At 28.2% G+C, this 20,047-nt stretch overlaps 2 protein-coding genes across 6 annotated transcripts in view; both read right to left on the bottom strand.

Annotated features, from left to right (window-relative positions):
- LOC117179146 overlaps positions 1-16,322 on the bottom strand; it is a 41,750-nt gene extending 25,428 nt beyond the window's left edge. For 2 of the 4 annotated variants that reach the window (XM_033370831.1, XM_033370830.1), the window contains exon 1: positions 16,078-16,322. The gene's annotated coding sequence lies outside the window, so the exon portion shown is untranslated. The remainder of the gene's footprint in view (positions 1-16,077) is intronic. The other 2 variants (XM_033370832.1, XM_033370833.1) reach the window with 1 other exon arrangement.
- LOC117179144 (sestrin homolog) overlaps positions 1-20,047 on the bottom strand; it is a 592,084-nt gene that overhangs the window by 380,093 nt on the left and 191,944 nt on the right. The window lies entirely within an intron of this gene.

Here is a 20,047-nt window from a genome sequence, read left to right as displayed (position 1 = left end):
ACTCTTAATTTTCTAATTAAAATTGTTTAAATAATTAATAGTTCTTGTAAATTTACAAAGCAACCTACGAAAGAGTCATCGGATAGACATTCTTAGTTGACTCCGCAAAAAAATTTACTTTTAGAAAAAAGGATAAACTCTTAATTTTTTAATTAAAATGGTTAAAATAATTTATAGTTCTTTTGTAAAGCAACATGCAAATGAGTGAGTTGCCTCCGTGAACAAATTCACTCGTATAAAAATGTCAAATTCTTTATTTTCAAATTAAAATTGTTTAAATAATTAATAGTTCTTGTACATTTACAACGCAACATAATAAATTAAACGTATTCTTTAAAGAGGAGCCATTTATGAAAATTGTTTAAGGAATTACAATGTTTGAAGATGAAAGAAATGCTAAAAGCGATGAACGAGCTCCACTCGAATTCGGCACGATCGCTGTAACTTTACCGCTAGAAATGTTTACATCCAATAATGTGAACGGATCCTTCGAACGTCCCTGTTTCACTTTTCTATCACTCTGGGAAGCTGCGACCTGCTATCAACTATAGGAAAGATGGATGCTCAACGAAACGAATTCAATTTTTGACAAAAAAATATGAGTTTGTAAACAAATAATTGAAAAATAAAATAAATAAATTTTGAACCAAAAAGTAGAATTTTTAACCGAATGAGATGAATTATTAATCAAAAATATAATTGTAAGCTTGTCAATTAAAGATAATTAACTTTCGACCAAAAAAAGTTAGATTTTTTAATTGGGTTCTATTATTCTGTTCGCATTCAAGCGAAAAAACGACAAAAAGGGGAATTTTCTTAAAAACAAAAGAAAAAGAGGAGTTCTTTAAAAAAGGGGAATAGGGAATAATGTGCGAAAGCTGACATTGTGTAACAAGTACAAAAAGTATTCAATTCTGAACGAGTTTAGAGTTGACTTTATTTGGAGCCAGTTTATTTTTCCTCATTTTTCCACCTTGGGTACTTACCCGTGCGAACAATGGAATAATCTCTCATTACAGATTTCAGGAGCAACGATGTGCAAAAAACACTTTTCCGCACTGCTGAAAAACTCACTCTTTTATTATGGTTTTAAATTGTTGAACTCTTTTTTTACAATTATCACATGGAAATATCGTATATTTTTTCATAAAGCATCTAATAATGTGGACTTTGAAAGTTTGTTTCACAAACTAGACTTCCGGCAAACAGTGGCAAAGCCAAGATATTCAACCGTGGTGTTAGTGAACATATGTACTAGATCATGCTCCCTGCTCGCTAGCATTCAAATTGCACGCAGGGATGTTTGTGAGAGTGCACTGCATGCATATGTACGTACTAACTAACACATGCAGACATATCATTTCCAAAGCTTTGAAACGAAGAGCTTCATCGAAGCTTTTGTTAGTCAAGCGGTAAACTTCACATCACAAGCCCAAGCGTAAGGGAGAGGATGTTGAAATTTAACGTGAAAGAACCAGCCCTTCTGAGCACAGATTTTGCTTCGGTTATATGGTATGATGCACGCATATTTGTCGTCAAACCATCTACAAAGAAGAGCTTTTTCTACTCAAACTGAAACCATTAATAAAAGTACAGTCATAAAATTCCATTCGAAACGTTTTAAAATTAGAATTGAACTATATTTTATTATTTTAAATTCATCACGAGTATTTCCTTCACCCAATTAACATTCGAAATGTATTGAATTTCCAGAAAAATATTTGCATTATCACACAAAAATGTTTTCTACCAAAATACAAGAATTTTCAACCCTAAAAGACAAATTATGAACAATAACAAAATTAATTTTTGAAAAAAAGTTGGATTAACAACCAATCAGTTAAGTTTTTAAGCAGAAAACAGCAATTTCAGACAAAATAGTTGAACTTTTAACTAAATATGTAGACATATTTTAATGAAAATGGACGAATTTTTCAATTGAATTTTAAACAAAAAAGTTCAATTTTCTACCCAAAAAGACGAAATTTCAACCTTAAGCATAAATTATCTACAAGAAAATTTAATTTTGATACTATGAGGGATAAACTTTTACCAAAAACTGCAATAGTTAAATTTTTATATAAAAAATTAATTATATATAAGACGAATTATAAACAAGTTGAATTTTCAACCCCAAAATAGGATTTGTCGACAAAAAGGAAATGTTCTACTAAATAGTCACATTGTTAAATATAGAGTATAATTCTAAACAAAATAGTTAATTTTCAACCAAATGGATTAATTCCCTGCCAAATTATTGAATTTTCAAGCCGACAAGTCGATTTCTGGTACAAAAAAGTGAATTTTTTACTTAAAAAGTATGCATTTTCATCAAAACATTTAAATTCTCAACTAAAACCAAAACATTTTTTAACAGAAAGATTAATTTTCTACCAAAAAGACGAATTTTTAATAAAAGATGAATTTTCAACCAAACGATTGCATTTTTAACTATAAAAGAGCAATAAAAAAATAATTTTTTAACCAAAAATATATAATTTTTTACCAAAAAAAAAATTAATATTCAACCAAATAGTTTAATTTTCTACCGAATTGTTAAATTTTCAACCAAAAAGACGAATATCCAACAAAATAAATGAATCTTCAAGAAAATAGCTGAATTTTCTACTAGAAACTATCAATTTTTAACCAAAAACGGAATAGTTACATTTTTAGTTTGAAAAATTAATTCTAAAACGAAAAAACACGAATTGTAAAAGAAATATTAATTTTCTAACAAGCAGATGAATTTTTAAATAGACAAAAAAGGACAAAAATGTTCAAACTGCAAACAAGGAGTTTAATTCTCAATCAAAAAGATTAATTTTCTATAAAAAAAAATAATTCTGAACAAATCACATGAATTATCAGTTTAAAAAATGTATATACAACAAACTAAAAAAAGCGCAGTTTCAGTGAAAAGAGCCATATTTAACAAAATCGTTAAATCTCCAATCAAAAAGATAAAATTTCAAAAACAAGAAAAAATAATAATTTTCTACTTAAAAAGAGCAATTTTGATCTGAATAGTTTCGTTTTTATCTAAAAGGGATATAATTTCAACCAGAAATGTAATAGTTACATTTTTAGTTACAATAATTGATTTTCAGCCAAAAATTAAACGCATTTTGAACTTAAATTTTTTGCCGAAGAGTTAAATCCTCAGACAGAAAAATGAATGGTTAACAAAGTAGTTCAATTTTCAACCAAGTATTTGAATTTTTTACCAAAAAGGTTTAGCTGTTTTATTTATATTACACTTTCTTTAGCTATTGTTTCTGATAATTTAAAATAATAAAAATTATTTTCAATTGTAACAAATGTGCCAAAAAACTAAAAGGAGGGAAATAAGAAAAACACCGTTTAATTTTGAAATGAAATTGGAAATCAATTTTTCGCATACTTAGAACAAAAGGAACGCCTGTTTTAGTTCGCAAGGTATGCATAAAATTGTTGTTGGTATTCACCACGTTTTAAAAGTACGATCGAATTTGTCTACTCTCTTTTCTCATTTACCACGCGGCTAAAGTCTCTGCCCTTAAAGAGAACGACTTCTTCCTCTGTTTTTTTCTTTTCTTAATTGTTAACCCAACCGAAATTCAGGCTACATTAAATCTAAAAATTTCCAAGCGTACGAAAGTATACAGATTTTTTTCTCAGAGAGGAAAACTTCAATTCTATTTAGACACGCAGCCGAATGAGAAATTCTTGGACTTGGAAACAGTTTGCGCAACCGGAAACATCGCCCAGTCGTGTTCCATTTCCGTAAACGACTGAACATTTCATACCCAAACGCAATGAGAGAAACAAGACAAGTCAGCAAACAATACTGGAAACGAGCGAGTTTTGCAAATGTCAACGGAAGTTAGGTTACCTTTTGGTTTAAACTCGGGCGCAAATGTACATTTCGATTTTAAACAATACAGATGCACTTCAATCCAGAAATACCAATAATCGACGACCCTCTGCAAACGGCTTTTCCGTCTTACTATAGATAGAGTTTGTTACTTACTAGGGGTAACTTCCCTGCAGTAGACAATGCCACATACAGTGGACAATCATTATTCAGAAATACTAATGCATGTGAAATAAGTAATTTAATTTATAAATTTTGAATTAAAAGATAAGACACTGTACGTGTGAATAAATAAAAATTAAAATGAGTTTTTTTAATGTGTGCTTTTAATTAATGATTATCTACTGTAGACTGTATTATTCACTGCAAGGGAGGTTTACCATAGATACAAATCCATTACACAATTGAAGCCGGTTCTCAAAAATAAAGCTTAGGAGAGCGTCCACATTAGGGTGGTGAGTTAAAACTATTTGATGCTAGTATATAAATACTTTTAATTAAATTTTTTAGACAGTATTTTTTATTTGTGAACAATGCTATAATTTAAACTTATACAACAAATTAACTTCACAGATTAGGGTTAGACCATACACTTTTTTCTCTTTTTCAAAGCATTCTTATTTTTTTCCTCGTTTCCAAAAACTTCAATTTTTTGCTTATAATTAAACTGAATTAATAGAAACTAATGAGAAAACCTAACTATTCTTGGTTACAAATTCTATTACTTGGTTGAAATGCTACTATTTTGTCATAAAGCTATTTTTTTGGTTAAAAATTCAACCACTTAGTTGAAAATGATTTTTTTTAGATAAAAATTCAACTACTTCGTTGAAAAATATATGCATTTTGTTTATAATTCATCTTTTTTTGTAGGAAATTAATTTTCTTGGTCAGAAAATCAACTCTTTGGTTGAAGATTCAACTTTTTGTATAAATGTTTAACTCTTTCCTTGAAAATTAAATTTGTTCAAAGCTTCATCATGTTACTTAAAAACTCATCTCGTTTCTGGTTGCGAATTCATGTATTTTGTTGAAAATTCGCATTTTTTGGTAGAAAATTAATGCTCTTGGTTGAAAGTTTATCCTGGTGTATCCTTTCTGGTTAGAAATGTAAATGAATGACTGCAAATTATACTATTACGGTTGAGGATTCAACTATTTTGTTGATTATTCGTCCATTTTGGTTCACATTAACTGTGTTTTTATTGTAAAATAAAATCTTTGCTTTTGAATTTAAACTATTTCATCTTTCGTTGTGAATTAATTGGTTATTGTTGAGAATTCAACTGGTTGGTTTAAAGTTGAATTAATTTGTAAAAAATTCATTCTTTTGATGTTAAAGATTCAGCATTTTGGTTGAAAATTTGACTATCTAATCATTAATTAACTTATTTGTTAAAAATTCAGCTCTTTTGCAGAAAATTCGTATTTTTTCTTGAAACTTCAACAATTTTATAAAAATTTAAAGTGTGTGGATGACATTTTTTTTATTAGTTCATAGGTTGGAAATACAACTATTTGGTTAAAAATGCATATATTTTGTTAAAAATTCGTCTACATGGGTAGAAAATCAAACTTATTTGTTGACATTTCATCATTTGCATTCTGACAAAATAAGAAAAATTCTTTTATTTTTTTATAATTTTGTTGATTTTTTATTTAACTATATTTCTTTTAAATTCACTAGGATTTTAATTTGCAAGAATTATAATTAAATTACAAGCATTTTTTTAAATTTAATATAATGTTAATGTAACTAGAATCATTCTTTTTAATTAACAAATATTCTGCTAGATTCACTAGAAATATGTCAAATTCGATAAGAATTTCCTAAACTTACTAAAATTCTGATAAAGTCACAGGAATTCTTTTACATTCAATTAACTTTTTCTAAACATTTTTTAATTCATTAAATTTTTATTAAATTCACTAGAGTTGTGATAAATGCAATACAATTATATTGGCATGTTGGATCCTGGTAGTATTAAAAAGACGGATAATTAATAAAGATCTGTAAACTATTTTGCACAAATTGACTTTCTTGAGTATTTGTTTTTAAATAAAAGTTTTTCAAGGAGAATCATTCTTTTAAGACTTCTCGTGCAATTTGGCTGCATAATTTGTTTTTTAAACGTTTATGTTGGCTTAAAAGTGTCCTTTTAAATTGTTGGTCTCATTGGATCAATTTTTTTCCTCAATATCTGGTATCGTAAGTTATTCTTACTGCGCTGGGTTTATTATTGCTATGGAAATTAACATTAATTGGTATAGTTTCACTTATTTTTGGGGCGGTTCAGGTACCAGGATACGGTTTTAACTTTTTTTACGTAAAACAAAAATACCCGTTTTTTGTTTAGAAATGGAACAAATCTAGGGGAGGCGTAATCAATACAAATAGCATTTAGGTTTAAAATACAACCGTATTTATAATACGATAAAGTGTACTGTTTGATTTATGTAACTTGACGTGAAATATTGCACGGAGAAGAAGATATCGCACAATGATATCGCAAAACCTCTATATTACAAGAAAGCGCAATATGATAACGTACAATCAGGTCGCGGAGCTTTGTATGATATTATAATGCACTAATATCACAGACAAAAATTAAGTTAAATTTTGTTGCTGTCGTCTGCTACAGCGTCCTTAGCAGCAATGGGAAAAAGGCAGAGTATGAGTCAGTTGGAGCTATAAATCGGGACTCTAGATTTAAAACAATCACAGATAAAATTGAAAATTTTCTGCAGGTAAGACCTGCAACTGTTAATGATTAAACATATTTCGGCGAAAGTTTCATTGAGGTTAGGAAAATAATTCTGAACTCGTCGACTGCGTCGCGCCGAAGTGAGCAAATTTCAGTAAAACATGTAGAAACTACGACACAAAACACAAAAAATATGTACTTACTGATATATTTCCTCCGAAATAAATCACATTATTGTAGACGAATTAAAACTTACTTAATACAATTTAGCAAAAGCCCAAAATGTAACTGACGGATGGGAATCCCCATTTCTTAGGTTATAGATTGCACAATTATGCGGTATATAATGTAAAAACTTTCAATGTACGATATCACGATTTTGCGCTACTATAATGCGATAATTGCGATACACAGCGCAGGAATTACGATATATATTGTAATTTGTGCGATATAGTTTTCTCAGTGAGGGATAAATAAAGATCAATTACATTTTAGTTATGACAGACGAATGACTAGTTTGTAAACAATTTTTCATTGTTAACTTTACAAAAAAGGAAAATATATCCCAGCTTCAAAAGTTGGTTTATTTGAAAAGTTTATACTCACATAAAACCTGAACGCAGAAAAAAGAAATGTAATATCTACTTATCAAGAATTGTACAGGATTTCTTGTAACCGTAACAGTATAAACTGCTCTGAATAAGAGGGTGAAAATGTCAAAATCGCTTAGCAGATCAGCACCACTTGAGAATCGGTACTAGTAACCATCATTGATAGTCATACTTATTTGCCTATAATTGTAACGTTGACTGAACTGTCATGTTGTCCATATACGTACTAGGAAGATCGGTAGATTTAACTTGGTTTTCAGTAAAATGTGAGGTTCTTTTTTCTGCGTCAGACTTTGATAATAAAAAAGAGAACGAAAATTCGTTATGTGAAAACGTTTACATTTTTACAACCCTTTCGTATTCATGGAAGAAACTTTTTCAAGAGAGGAAACTAAGTATGAAGCAAAAGATAATTTCGCAAATTCTTCGCGAATTTTTTGCGTTAAAAAGAAGGCAATTTTGTATAAAAACATCAGAATATAGATACAAAAAATGATAAAAATATAGAAAAGAATGTCATGTGAACATCGAAATTGAAATTTCAAAAAATTATACCCTTTGAAATTCGATTAGATTCGATCTCAAAATATTGCTTTGTTTTAAACATTTTTGAATCGGTAAGATTTCAAATAGAAATGATTCACGTTAAAAATGGTCAATATTCTCAATTTTAAAACTATATAGAAAACTTAAAATTTCTATTTTTTTGTTTTAGTTCACTAAAACTTGACATTTTAAATTTGTTGCTACTTTTTACGTTTTGAAAGAGTTAAAAATTTGTGATAACGAGATTTCTGAAAAAAAAACATTTTTTTTTCAAACCAACTAAATATATTTTTTCGCAAAATCGGTCACAACAGCATGCAAATTCCAAATTAAGCAATATCAAGGAACAATTTTTTAACCAATCAAGAATAGGATTCATTTAATAATGATATTCAGAAAAAAAATCACTTTTTACTTTAAAATATTGAAAATACTGCGATATCAATTTAGACAAGATTCGGTCAATACTTGTATTTTCTTTTCGAAGCGCATACGATATACATAATAATTCTAACCGCAGTATCCTTGACATTCTAGATAAATTATTATGCAACACGCTCACGACACATTGAATTACTAAACGAAAGGCACCAAAGAAAACCCTAGATTTAGATAATTTTGAAAAAAAGTAACGATCAGCGCGTAAATGTTATTGTTGTTCACAGCTGTCAAATTTCTCTGGCAGCATCTAAATTTTATTTTTGCGCAGATTAAAACGCTGCAACGAAACTAGTTTCAAATTAAACTAACTTTATAGATTTATCAGATTTTTTTATTATAACTTTTTTGTCCTAAAGCTTTAAACAGTTAGCTACGTCAAGCTTAAGAATAAAAAGTTCCGGGTTTTTCTGTTATTTAAAATAGATACAAAGAATGAATATTTTCGCAATAATAATGGAATTTGTTCCTTATTGAAAAAAGTCCTTGAGTCGAGGAGACAGAGTGAGACTAAAAACGATTATTTACTATCCCACATTATGGTCCATGGCAAGAGTCTTGTGTTGAATAATTATACGTGAACGTCGAGAGGAAATGGAGTGTAGATAATACAAGGAAAAATTATGAGAGTTTTTAGTGCGATATTTCTTTTGGAAAGTTAATGAGAAATTTTTAATTTTAATATCTCATGTCGGAAACACCATTCAAAACAGAACAATTTCGAATCTGAAATGTTCAAAATTAAACAATTCCGAAGCAGGAGCTTTCGTATTACGAAATTTTTAACTTTAATTCCTCTAAATTGTATGAGTTTTAAATAAAAGCATTCTCACCTGATATTTTTATTTTTTAATTGAACAAAATAAACTGAAGCTTAAACTCATATTGAAAAGTTTTTGAAATGAAAAAATTATAAATTAAAACTTTTTTAATTATACTATTTCGAAATATAAAATAATCAAAAACTTATACTTAATATAAATGTAGAGCTGCAAAATTAACTTTAAATTAAAACCGTAACAATTTTTAATAGTTTAAATTTTTATTTAGTATTCTCTAAATGAAACTGATGCATTTTCAGCTACATATAAAATTTGCAACGTTTTCAAATAGAAATAGTTCAACTTTAAATTAATATTTTTATCAGACAATTAAATAAGATGACTTTGAAACCTCGATCATTTCGATAAATAATTCAAGTTCGGAAGGAACTTCTTCATAATTATTTATAAGATGCTTAAAAACTTAAAAGCATTGAAATTCAAAGTGTCCAAGGTAAAAATGTAAGTAATTAAAACGCCTTCGAATCAGGAAGCGTTTAAAATCGAAACTTTTCACAATTTTAAGATTTCTAAAATATAAAAATTTAAAAACTGTTGAATTATTTTAAAATATGAAATGCAAATTTAAACAAACCGTCAGAGATATCTTTATATCGCACCAACTTTCATTCACTTAAATTCAAAATAAAAATTGTACATCAGTTTTGAAATTTAAGTTTAATTAGTATGAGTTATCACTATTATTATCATTACAAAAGTTTCTTGTATTCCAGACTTGAGTTTTTGAACCATGCTTTATCATGATTATCTAGTTACTTTTTTGAGTAACTTTTTCAATACGAATTTCCGTCGCTAGCCTGGACATGCGGGGGAACTGGGTCACTCTTAATTTTATATTTTATCATTTATCTTTTTCTGAGCAAAGATCCGAAATATTTTTCATTGTTTCTTGTAAAATAAGTGTCAAATTTTCTTTTAGAGGCTACTTGGTTCAGTTTCGTCAGGAAGTTTTGATAAAATAATGTTTATATATGATAATTTTCTGTATTTTGGTTAAGTTGATTAAAATACGGTTTTAAAACTTTATTTGCAATTTTTTAATATTCATTTAGCTTATTATAAGGTATATCGACTTCACAAAATTATTATGTATCTTAAATTTTAACGATTTTTTTTTTTTTGTAGGACGATGTTTATCAAGTTTTGAATTTGTGGGGAAAAGTAGGACATGGTCAGAAATTGTTAACTGTATGTAGTTCAATTATAAAGATTTAAAAAGGAAAATTATTCGATTTTTAATATTTGCAATTCTTATGTCAAAAAAAGTTTAAACCTATTTAATTTTTAATTCGAAATTTACGGGTAATATTCACAAATTCAAAAATATTGAATTAAAAATTATTCAATTTTCAAAATTATTTTAAAAGAACTCGTCTGTAATTTTCAACGTTTTTTTTAAAAACGTTAATTTAAACATTTTACAATTGAAAATTCTTTTATTTATATGATTCACAATTGACTCATTGGTATAGAATTTTTCCATTCAAAAAATATTCGTATGACCTAACAAAAATTCTTAAAAACGGGAATTTTTCGGACTCTAAATGTGGCAATATTTAGTTCAAATAATAAAAAATTTTGAAATAGATATAATTTATCAGTTTAAATATTTTATCGTGGTATAAAGATTGATTTGAAGCCTTTAGAATCAAACTTATTAACATTAGAAGGTTTCCGTTATACAACTTGTTCATTACACGCCACCACAAAAAAGTAAGATGTCGAACGGACCAGACTAGGCAATTCTAACGTCGGAATTCCGCAAATTAGCTCTTGTTTTGTTTCCTAACCGTAAAGTATGCATGAAAAAAGTTTTTCTTGATGTTCTGAATTTTTAAGGCTATGAAGAAAATTAAAGGAAAAGAGCTAACTTTGGAATTTCGAGTTCTGATTCGGATTCAGCGACCAGAAATACGTAAGATTTGACTATTGTGGTCCATTAGGGCATTCTATGTACTTTTTGTGGTGTTGTATATTAAATGATTGAGTCCAAAGTTTTGAAATTAACATTTTTTTACGCTTTCATTTGAAAAGTTGAAAATTCAGCAGAGTTTGGTTGCTTTAATTTGCAGTTTGGTTTTGATTACTTGAAATAAGAAAATATCCAGCTTTAAGAGTTTCAATCTTTTAATTTCAATGACAGGGAAGAATTTCCATAAACCGCGAAATGGCCGTGAAATGATCGTGAATTTTTCCCGGCTGTACAAAATTAGCCACCCTGATAACTTAATAAAATAAAGTAATTTCTCTCTTATTCTCTTTTAGAAATCTGGGTTTTAGGGAACAAATAGTGGGGTATAAATATAGGTTTTATCTACACACAGAATCAATAAAATCGATGTGTAATTAAATTAAAACTTTTATGCACATATTGGCTAGGCTTTGCGAATATATATTCGATATGTACTTCTATATTGGATTCAGTTAACAAATTGCAGGTTTATAGGGGCACCGAATTTCGTATTGACGAATTATCATCGAGAATCTGCATTTCGGAGATTTGCAACATTCATTGTTCGAGCTGTAATTCCTATGTAAACATGACAATCACTAACGATTCACGATGTTTGATAATGCAATAATGTTTCCTTTCAGTGTAAAACAGAATATTTTTATATAACTTTTTATAAATTATAAATGACGAATGAACTACCTAGTCAATTTACGTGTGTTCAGGCAAAAATTTCCATCTTCTTATCAATTGATTTTCATATGAACGTGTTAAACTTTCAAAAATTAGGAAAAAACAGTACCGAATGACTTTAGATAAGTGACATGTTTTTATACTTTTCTCAATCAATTAAACGCATGCATTATAATTAGCCATCAGTACTTTAAATATGTAAATTCTGACCCACATTTTTACATATTACGTGATGTTAACAAATTTAAGTTAGGTATAAGTAACAAGCCAAATATAAATTACATAACATATCTTTTGTCAATTTTTACCCCTCCCCGCACATATGTAAAAAGTCCTGACAAAATCTTTGCCCCTCACCTATGTTACTTAATTAATTCAAATATTTTTAGTCATGACTTAATAAATACAATGTAGTTACTCACAACCCGAGACTACTGAATTAAGATTCCTTTTGTTAGTAAAGGAAACACATATTGCATATATCAAAAGCTATAAGAATTTCCTAAACATAAATCAACGCTGTTATTTTTCTTGAGTGCAAAATTTTAAATTGCAAATCTATAAAATTGTATAAATTTCCATTTTAAATCCTCGAAATTGAACACTTTTTAATTTTTAATCTTTAAAGTTGAACTATTTCCAAAAAATCATCCAAAATTGCATCATCATAAAAATAAACATTCCATATTAATGAATCTTCGATTGTAAATCTTACAAATAGAAGAATTTTAAATTGCCAATCGTTAAAAATAAGCAATTTTCAATAGCAAATTTTCAAAATCGTGAAAATTTAAACATTCTTTATAAATGTGATGATTTACATTTGAATTTTTTTGAATTTGGAAGGTTTGGAATTGAATGTATAATCTGATAGATGAATTTTAAACCAAATTTTCTAATTTTTAAATAAAAATGATTCAATTTTAAGAAAAAATGTTGTGTTTTTAACCAAATAGTTGAATTTTCAAGCCAAAAAGATGAAGTTGGTAGAAGACAGTGGAATTATCAACCTGAAAAGGTACAATTCAAAAATAAAATAAAATTTTTCAACTAAAAAAGATAGATTTTTAACCAATTAGTTGAATAAAAAACCACAATTAATTTTTAACCAAATAGTTGCATTTACAACCAAATAGTTGAACTTCCCACGCAGTTAGGCAAATTGTGAAAAAAAAGGATTTTACTTCTGTACCATATAATATCGATTTTCTAATCCAAGAGAACAAATTTTATATCCAAGAAGACGAATTTTCAAACAAAAAACAATTTAGTTTTTAACGAAACAAGATGATCTTTTAACAAAATAAGAAAGGATGAACGTTTTTACCATGAAAGATAAATTTTCAATCGAACAGGATGAATTTCATGTCCACAAAGATAAATGATAAAAAAAATCAGTTGAATTTTCGACCAAACACGATGGTCTTTTTATAAACTTATTGATTTTTTAAGCAACAAATGACTTTTTAAAACAAAAATACAAATTATCAACAAAATAATTCAATGATTAACGAAATAGTTTAATTTTCAGCCAAAAGATATGATTTTTCTACCATAAAAGTTCCATTTTCTTTTCAAACAGACAAACTTTTAAATAAAAAGGATTCCGTTTCAGCAGAATAGTTGAATTTTTAACAAAAAAAGTTAACTTTAAACAAAAAATCGTTGGATTTTCCTATAAACTTTTATTGATTTACTTCACATTCAAGCGAAAAAGTGAGAAAAAGTCAGTCTTTTGAAAACAGGGACAAAAAGGAATTCTTTAAAAAATGGGGAAAGAGTGGAATAGGGATAAAAGTGCTGATGAGATTCAAACTAAGTATTACTTTTTAAACTTTAAGGTTTACTACTGAAAATTAAACAAAATTCCTGGTCATTTCTGGATTTTTTCCCGGTTTCCCTAAACATCATTTTTTGTTTTTAAATAAAAATTGTTTATATTTCTCTGAAGGCCCGCAGACACAGGGATGCATAAATAAGGAACCTTGAATTAACAAGTAGCCACGTTCCCTTCAAATGATCACCGAATTACAAAAATATATAGCTCGCCTCCCTAATGTTTACTGGCGAGACTTTGAAGGCCGTTCACACAGTCAAGAATCCGAGAAAATTTCAGTCAGTGATGTTTTATTGCCAAAGATAAAAAAACAGCAGAAGAATTTGAACGGTTTAATTCGAAGTTTCTTCTACCCTAAACAATAAAAATAGAATCTACGAACTTGACTTTCTAGGCATCTTTCAGGTACTCCTACGCTAATTTATAAAAAGATTTTTTTAAATGAACCGGAGACTAGCTATCAAGCTTTCGATCATTGAAAATCGAACTGGAAATTATCGACGAATTGTGTTTTTCCGAGTTTCATTTATAAATAGGTTTTTGATTATGGTAAATAAAACAGTTGAGGTTTCACAAGTGGAGAGGTTTCCGATAAATAATTGGGAAATATAAAAAAAACATCTCGAATGAATTGACTAATAAGTTTACTGATAAATACCAAGAAAACAACTTCCAGCTAAATTTTTATTGTAGCAGAATTAAATAGTGAATATATGGAAATTTTCAACAATTTTAAGAAGAAACTGCTTAAGATTGAACAGTTATCAATTTAAAATATTTATATAAATGATCGAATTAGTATAGAAATCCTTTAAACCTTGCCGTTTTATAGTAACATATAATATATAAGAATATTGATAATATAAAATTTCGTAATCTTGCAAGATATTATGAGGATTGACACGCTTGTAGAATTAGAAAAAATATATCTCCTTTATCAGTAGATTTGAATGAATTTCTTTTATCTTAGATCTAACTTTGAAATGAACAACACAAATCAATTCACTGATAAAGCTCTCATTTAGAAATCTAATTGAAATATCGCCAAGATGGACAGTAGAAGCATCAAAGACAAAATTATTGTGGTGAGTCAACAAAAAGTTTCCTTCATATTTGTGCAATCAAATACTTCTGTGCAATGAACCCGATATTTTTGTCGATTTAACAAAACGTTTTCTTTTAATTGAACAAAACAAAATCAAACTTTTTTAAACCCTTAGTGCCCTCATAACCCTTATAAAATTATATGGCGCAAAAATTTGGAAAAATATAATGTTCGAAATAGACAATTCCCCAACAGCTTATAACATTCCCGAACCTTAGAAATAAAAAATACCTATGTTCATCAAATAAAAGTATTTCATAAAATTGTCTGAATGAAGAAGAAACGAATTAAAATTTTTCAGAAATTTTATTTTTTGGATTTTTCAGTCGTTCTATACAAATTTATCCAAATCGTTGATATATTTTTAAATATTATTTCAGTAAATCTATAGGAGATTTCCCTTTTTAGATGAGCTCAAGAATCATTATAAATATTTAATTAAGATCGGAGACGTTACTACTTAAAGACAATGGGAGAAGGAGGCACTCTACTTCTCTCAATATTTTTTTATTCATTGGCAACTGATTTTCATATAATTCAAGATGATGAAGTTAAATAACATTAAAGTTATTAAAATTAAAATGAGTAACATAGAAAAACGAATAATTTCACTGATAAAGCTCGGATTTAGAAAACTAATTGAAATATTGCAAAGAGGTAACCTACACCGAAATCACATTCATTACTATTTTTCAGACAGTAAATTCTAATATATAATTTTTCATCCCGAGAAAGATAAGCCGAATTTTGTTTGAGGATGTACTAAAGTTACCTCGATTTTAAAAATTAGCATTGTTAAAAATGATTTCTGAAACCATGGAAAATATTGCAATGGTTAATTGTAGTTATAATTTTGGAAGCGAACTAAAGTCGAACTTTAGAAAACAACATTTCGGGTTAAAATTTTTTATTCTTAATTAATCCTAATGCTGTATGTCTCATTTTATTCATATTATATATAAGAAAATAATATAATTTAATAACAATTTTATAAATCCTCAATAAAATTGTATAATACAAACGTACTGAAAAGATTTATAGATAATCTTTCAAGGGAGAAAAAGAGCCCTACAGCGTTAGTATAAATTAAGAATTGCAATTATTATCTAAAGATAAAGCAAAATCATAAATCTTAAAATAACTATTGTTAAATAAAAATTTCAATTAGAATTCACAGGGAAAATATTTTTCATGGTTTTGACCAAAAAAATTAACAACGCTGATTTTTTCAACAAAGATAACTGCAGCACATTCTTAATATAAACAATTTTTCAAATATTTTGCCCCAATCAAAACTGTTTATTCCACTTCAACGAAACATTATGTTACTATTATTAAAATCACGAAAAACATTTCTTGATATATCTTTTTTTCAGATGCACCATAAAAAATCCCATCATCCCTTGAAATGGATTACAACCTTTACTGGGATCTTCAAACTTTCCAGCCAAACTTGAAACTTTTTCCATTTTCGAAAACTGGGAAGCTCTTACCTACGGCAATTATCTTGACGCACGTGAGATCTTCTTATCGCCAAACTTTTTCGTAGAGATAAGATGAAAGTGCACTTTACGAAATTCCGTTAAAATGAATTTTTTACTTTCTTCCAAGGACATTGGCAATTAATTGAAAGTATGTGATGTTCAATGGCACAATTAGGAAAAATAGACAAACATCCGATGTACATCCGTTTGCAAGCGCGTTCGGCACGCAAGTGATTGTCAGAGTTAACCAGGGTGACAAGAACCGAGGAGGGAAAGAGGAGATGAACTCCGCCTCCAACTTTCCAGCCAGATTCGAGAGTCGATTCGACGATTCCGCGGGGGTCTTTTGCTCATTGGATCGCGGGTTGCGCGCGTCGACGACCGCGTGGCAAAGTTCAATTATTCTGTGACGCGCAACCACCCTGTGATTCATTCAAATGTTTTTGTCAATTTATCAAAAAACTTTTACGCATGCTTATTTCATTCATTCTCACTTAAGGACCGCCCACAAACTACGTTTTCAAATTGAGGGAGGGGGGAAGGGGAGGCAAAACTACGTTTGATAACAAGTGTCTAGGGTTCAGTGAAGGTAACGTTACAAAATTAATAAGTTTGAAAATCACTTTCATATTTCAGACTTTTTCTCCCATGTGTTCCAGAAACTTGAAAATTTGTTGTTTAAATCTTAATATTTTGTTGACAATGCACCTATTTGGTTAAAAAGTCCTATTTTTTGTCAAAAATTCAACTGCTTGATTTAACTATATTGCTGAAAATTCATTTTTTTGTTGTTGAAGATTTACCTCTTTGGTTGAAAATTTACCTACTCCATTTTTATAAAATTGGTCTTCTTGGTTAATAAATTAACTGTTGGGTTGGATTTTGAAATCGTTTGTTCACAATGCATTTTTTTTTAATTCATAATTTTAGTTGAAAATTAATCTCTTTGGTTAAAAATTGATTCTTTTAAATTCGTTTTTTTACTAAAAATTTAACTATTCCATTTTTGGTCAACAGTTGATATTTTAAAGATTGATGTTTGCAATATATTTTGCAACTATATTTTGTTTTAAATTTTTGGTTGAAATATCAACTATTACATGTTTCGTCAATACATATTTTTTGGTTGAAAATTCCATTATTTGGTTAAAAAGTAAACTATTTAACACAAAATTAAATTTCAACAAAAACGTTTTTTTCAACCAAATATTACATTTTATACCAAAATAATAGAATTTTCCACATAAAAAGATAATTTTTTAACAGAACAGTGGAAATTTCAAGCCTAAAAGTCGAATTTTCTACAAAAACGGTTTAACTTTCAAATAAAAAAATAACTTTCTAAGGAAATAGTTTAATTTTCTTCCAAAATAATAAGTTTTTCAATACAAAATACGAGTTTCGAACAAAGAAATTGACTTTTAAACCCAAAAAGACACATTTTCTACAAAGCAATTCAATTTTTAACTCGAAAATATGAAATTTTAACGAAAAAAAAGGTTAATTTTCAACCCAAAAACAAGAATTTTTAAAAAACAGTTGTATTTTCAAGCCTAACGAACTTTCTACAAAACAGTTGAATTTTTTAATTCGAAAATATGAATTTTCAATAAAAAATTTATATTCGACTAATTTGTTGAATTTTCAACAACAACAAAAACGATCAATTTAAAACGAAAAACGGAATATTTAAATTTGCAGTTTAAAAAAATATTTTTAACAAACAAAACAAAAACTAATTTTCAACAACTACTTAACTTTCCGACTAAAATTTTTTTTTAACAAAGCAGTTCAACTTTGAACTGAATTTTTAATAAAATATATGAATTTTCAGCTAAACGGTTGAATTTTCAATCCGAAAATATGAATTTTCAATGAAAAGTTGATTTTTAACTAAATGGTTGAATTAAACAAAAGAAGAACAATCAATTTTGAACAAAAAAATGAAATAGCTAAATAAAATTAGAGAAAATTAATTATCCATAAAAAAACAATGTGCAAACAGAATAGTTAAATATTTAAGCAGTAAAGCGAATTTTTGACAAAGTAATTAAACTAGTTTAATTTTGTAAGAAAATAATTAAATTTTCAACCAAACTTAGTATACTTTGCAATTCAAAAGAATTAACTATCAACCAAAATAACATTAGAGTTGCATCATTAAAAATATTGTGAAAAAATTTCGAAATGTTACAATATAATGGTGTGATTGCGAGGCTGATTATATGCAGTGAGGTTAATTTTTCGGATACAATATTATATGGAATAATACATTATTTATAAAGCTTGATTTTCTACTTAAGAAGCGAAGCGAAGAAGATAGGTTGATAAGAGCTCTATGTAATAAAAGAACACTAACGGATGATTGGCTCCCCTAAGGGGCTCGCCTTTCTTTGTATATCTATAAGAACTTGGAAGCCAGCTTATATCTCTAGTATGGGTCAATTACAGAGCTTCTTTTATACTGCCTTTTCCGTCTTCATATGGATTCTTATAGATTTAATATCAATTTCAATTTTAATTTTGGTTTTATAGTTTCAAAACTTAAGATGTTATTAACCTTTGTTCTTAAAGCTTATTAGCACCACCGCTCCACAAAAAAGTAGAAGTTCCAATGGACTAGAATAATCAATTCTTACGTATTTTGGGTCGCTGAATCCGAATCCGAAGGCCTAATTCCGAAGTTAGCTCTTTTTTCTTCCTTACATAAAATAAAACTTTTTAGAAGATTTTTTGCAGTTAGGAAGAAAACAAGAGGTAACTTCGGCATTCCGACTTCGAATTCGGATCCAGCAACCCAAAATACGTAAAAATTAACTAATCTAGTCCGTCGAGAGCCTTACTTCTTTTCGGTATGGATGATCGAAAGGAAAGTTCTATAAGTCAAATAAAGATGCAAGAAGCGAATTTTTGTTTCGAAATTTCTTAATTTTTTAATGATCAATCAGGAACGGTAAATTTTTTAAATATTTAGTTTCTTTTGGATTTTTTTAACCAGATAAAACTAATTTCAAATGTACAGTGCTTAATGCTTTATCAGTATTGTTAACTTGTTACGGGCATTTAATTTTAACTCAGTCAATTTTGTAGTTTACCAGTTTTTATATTTCCCTATGTAAAAATAAGCAGTCAGTAAGGTTTGTGTGGATATTATTGGCTTCAAAAATTGATTACTTTTCATGTAAATTACCAAAAAATATAGTTCTTAAAAAAATTAAAAACTTTAAAATTTTTTTAATTTATGTGCTATATCATCAGAGATTGTAAGCATGTATTGTATGTTATTGTATGCATGTTCTTGAATTAAGAGTTCTTATTCTGATCCCTCTAATAGCTTAATTGGAAAAGCACCTGACCGGAAATCAGAAGTTTTGAGGTTCGATTCCCAATGGAGTGAAGATGGAGTAGGATTTTTTTTCAAGAAATAATTTTAATTTAAAAATATTATTTTCCATCTAGTCTTATTAAGACGTTAAGAATTTTTCTGTTATTGAAGATTCTTAACTTGATCGATATTGTGTAGATTTTCTGCCTTCATGGTTTGGAGGGTTGATCTACTATCGGTAAGGTATAATCTCTGATGAATAAAAAATTTTAAAATAATTACTTGTACCATTAACACCTAGCTAAAAATTAGCGTTATGTTCTTGAATTAAGAGTTCTTATTCTGATCCCTCTAATAGCTTAATTAGAAAAGCACCTGACCGGAAGTCAGAAGTTTTGTGGTTCGTTTCCCAATGGAGTGAAGATGGAGTAGGATCTTTTTTTCAAGAAATAATCATGACCTTGAACCTGACGTGATAAAGGTCAGCTGACACCAGGTTCGTAATCAGCGACCCCAAAAACCTATAACATATTTTTTAAAAATTAGTTTACCGTTTTTTCTCGATTTGACCTTCAAATGACCTTCAAATGACCTTGAACCTGAAGCGATAGAGTTCAACGGATGCCAAATTCGTAATTAGCGACTCCAAAAACC

Source organism: Belonocnema kinseyi, chromosome 8 (assembly GCF_010883055.1).
Source record: "Belonocnema kinseyi isolate 2016_QV_RU_SX_M_011 chromosome 8, B_treatae_v1, whole genome shotgun sequence".
Lineage (NCBI taxonomy): Eukaryota > Metazoa > Arthropoda > Insecta > Hymenoptera > Cynipidae > Belonocnema > Belonocnema kinseyi.
The sequence above is the reverse complement of the archived record's forward strand: the minus strand, read 5'-3'. Positions and strand labels throughout refer to the sequence as shown.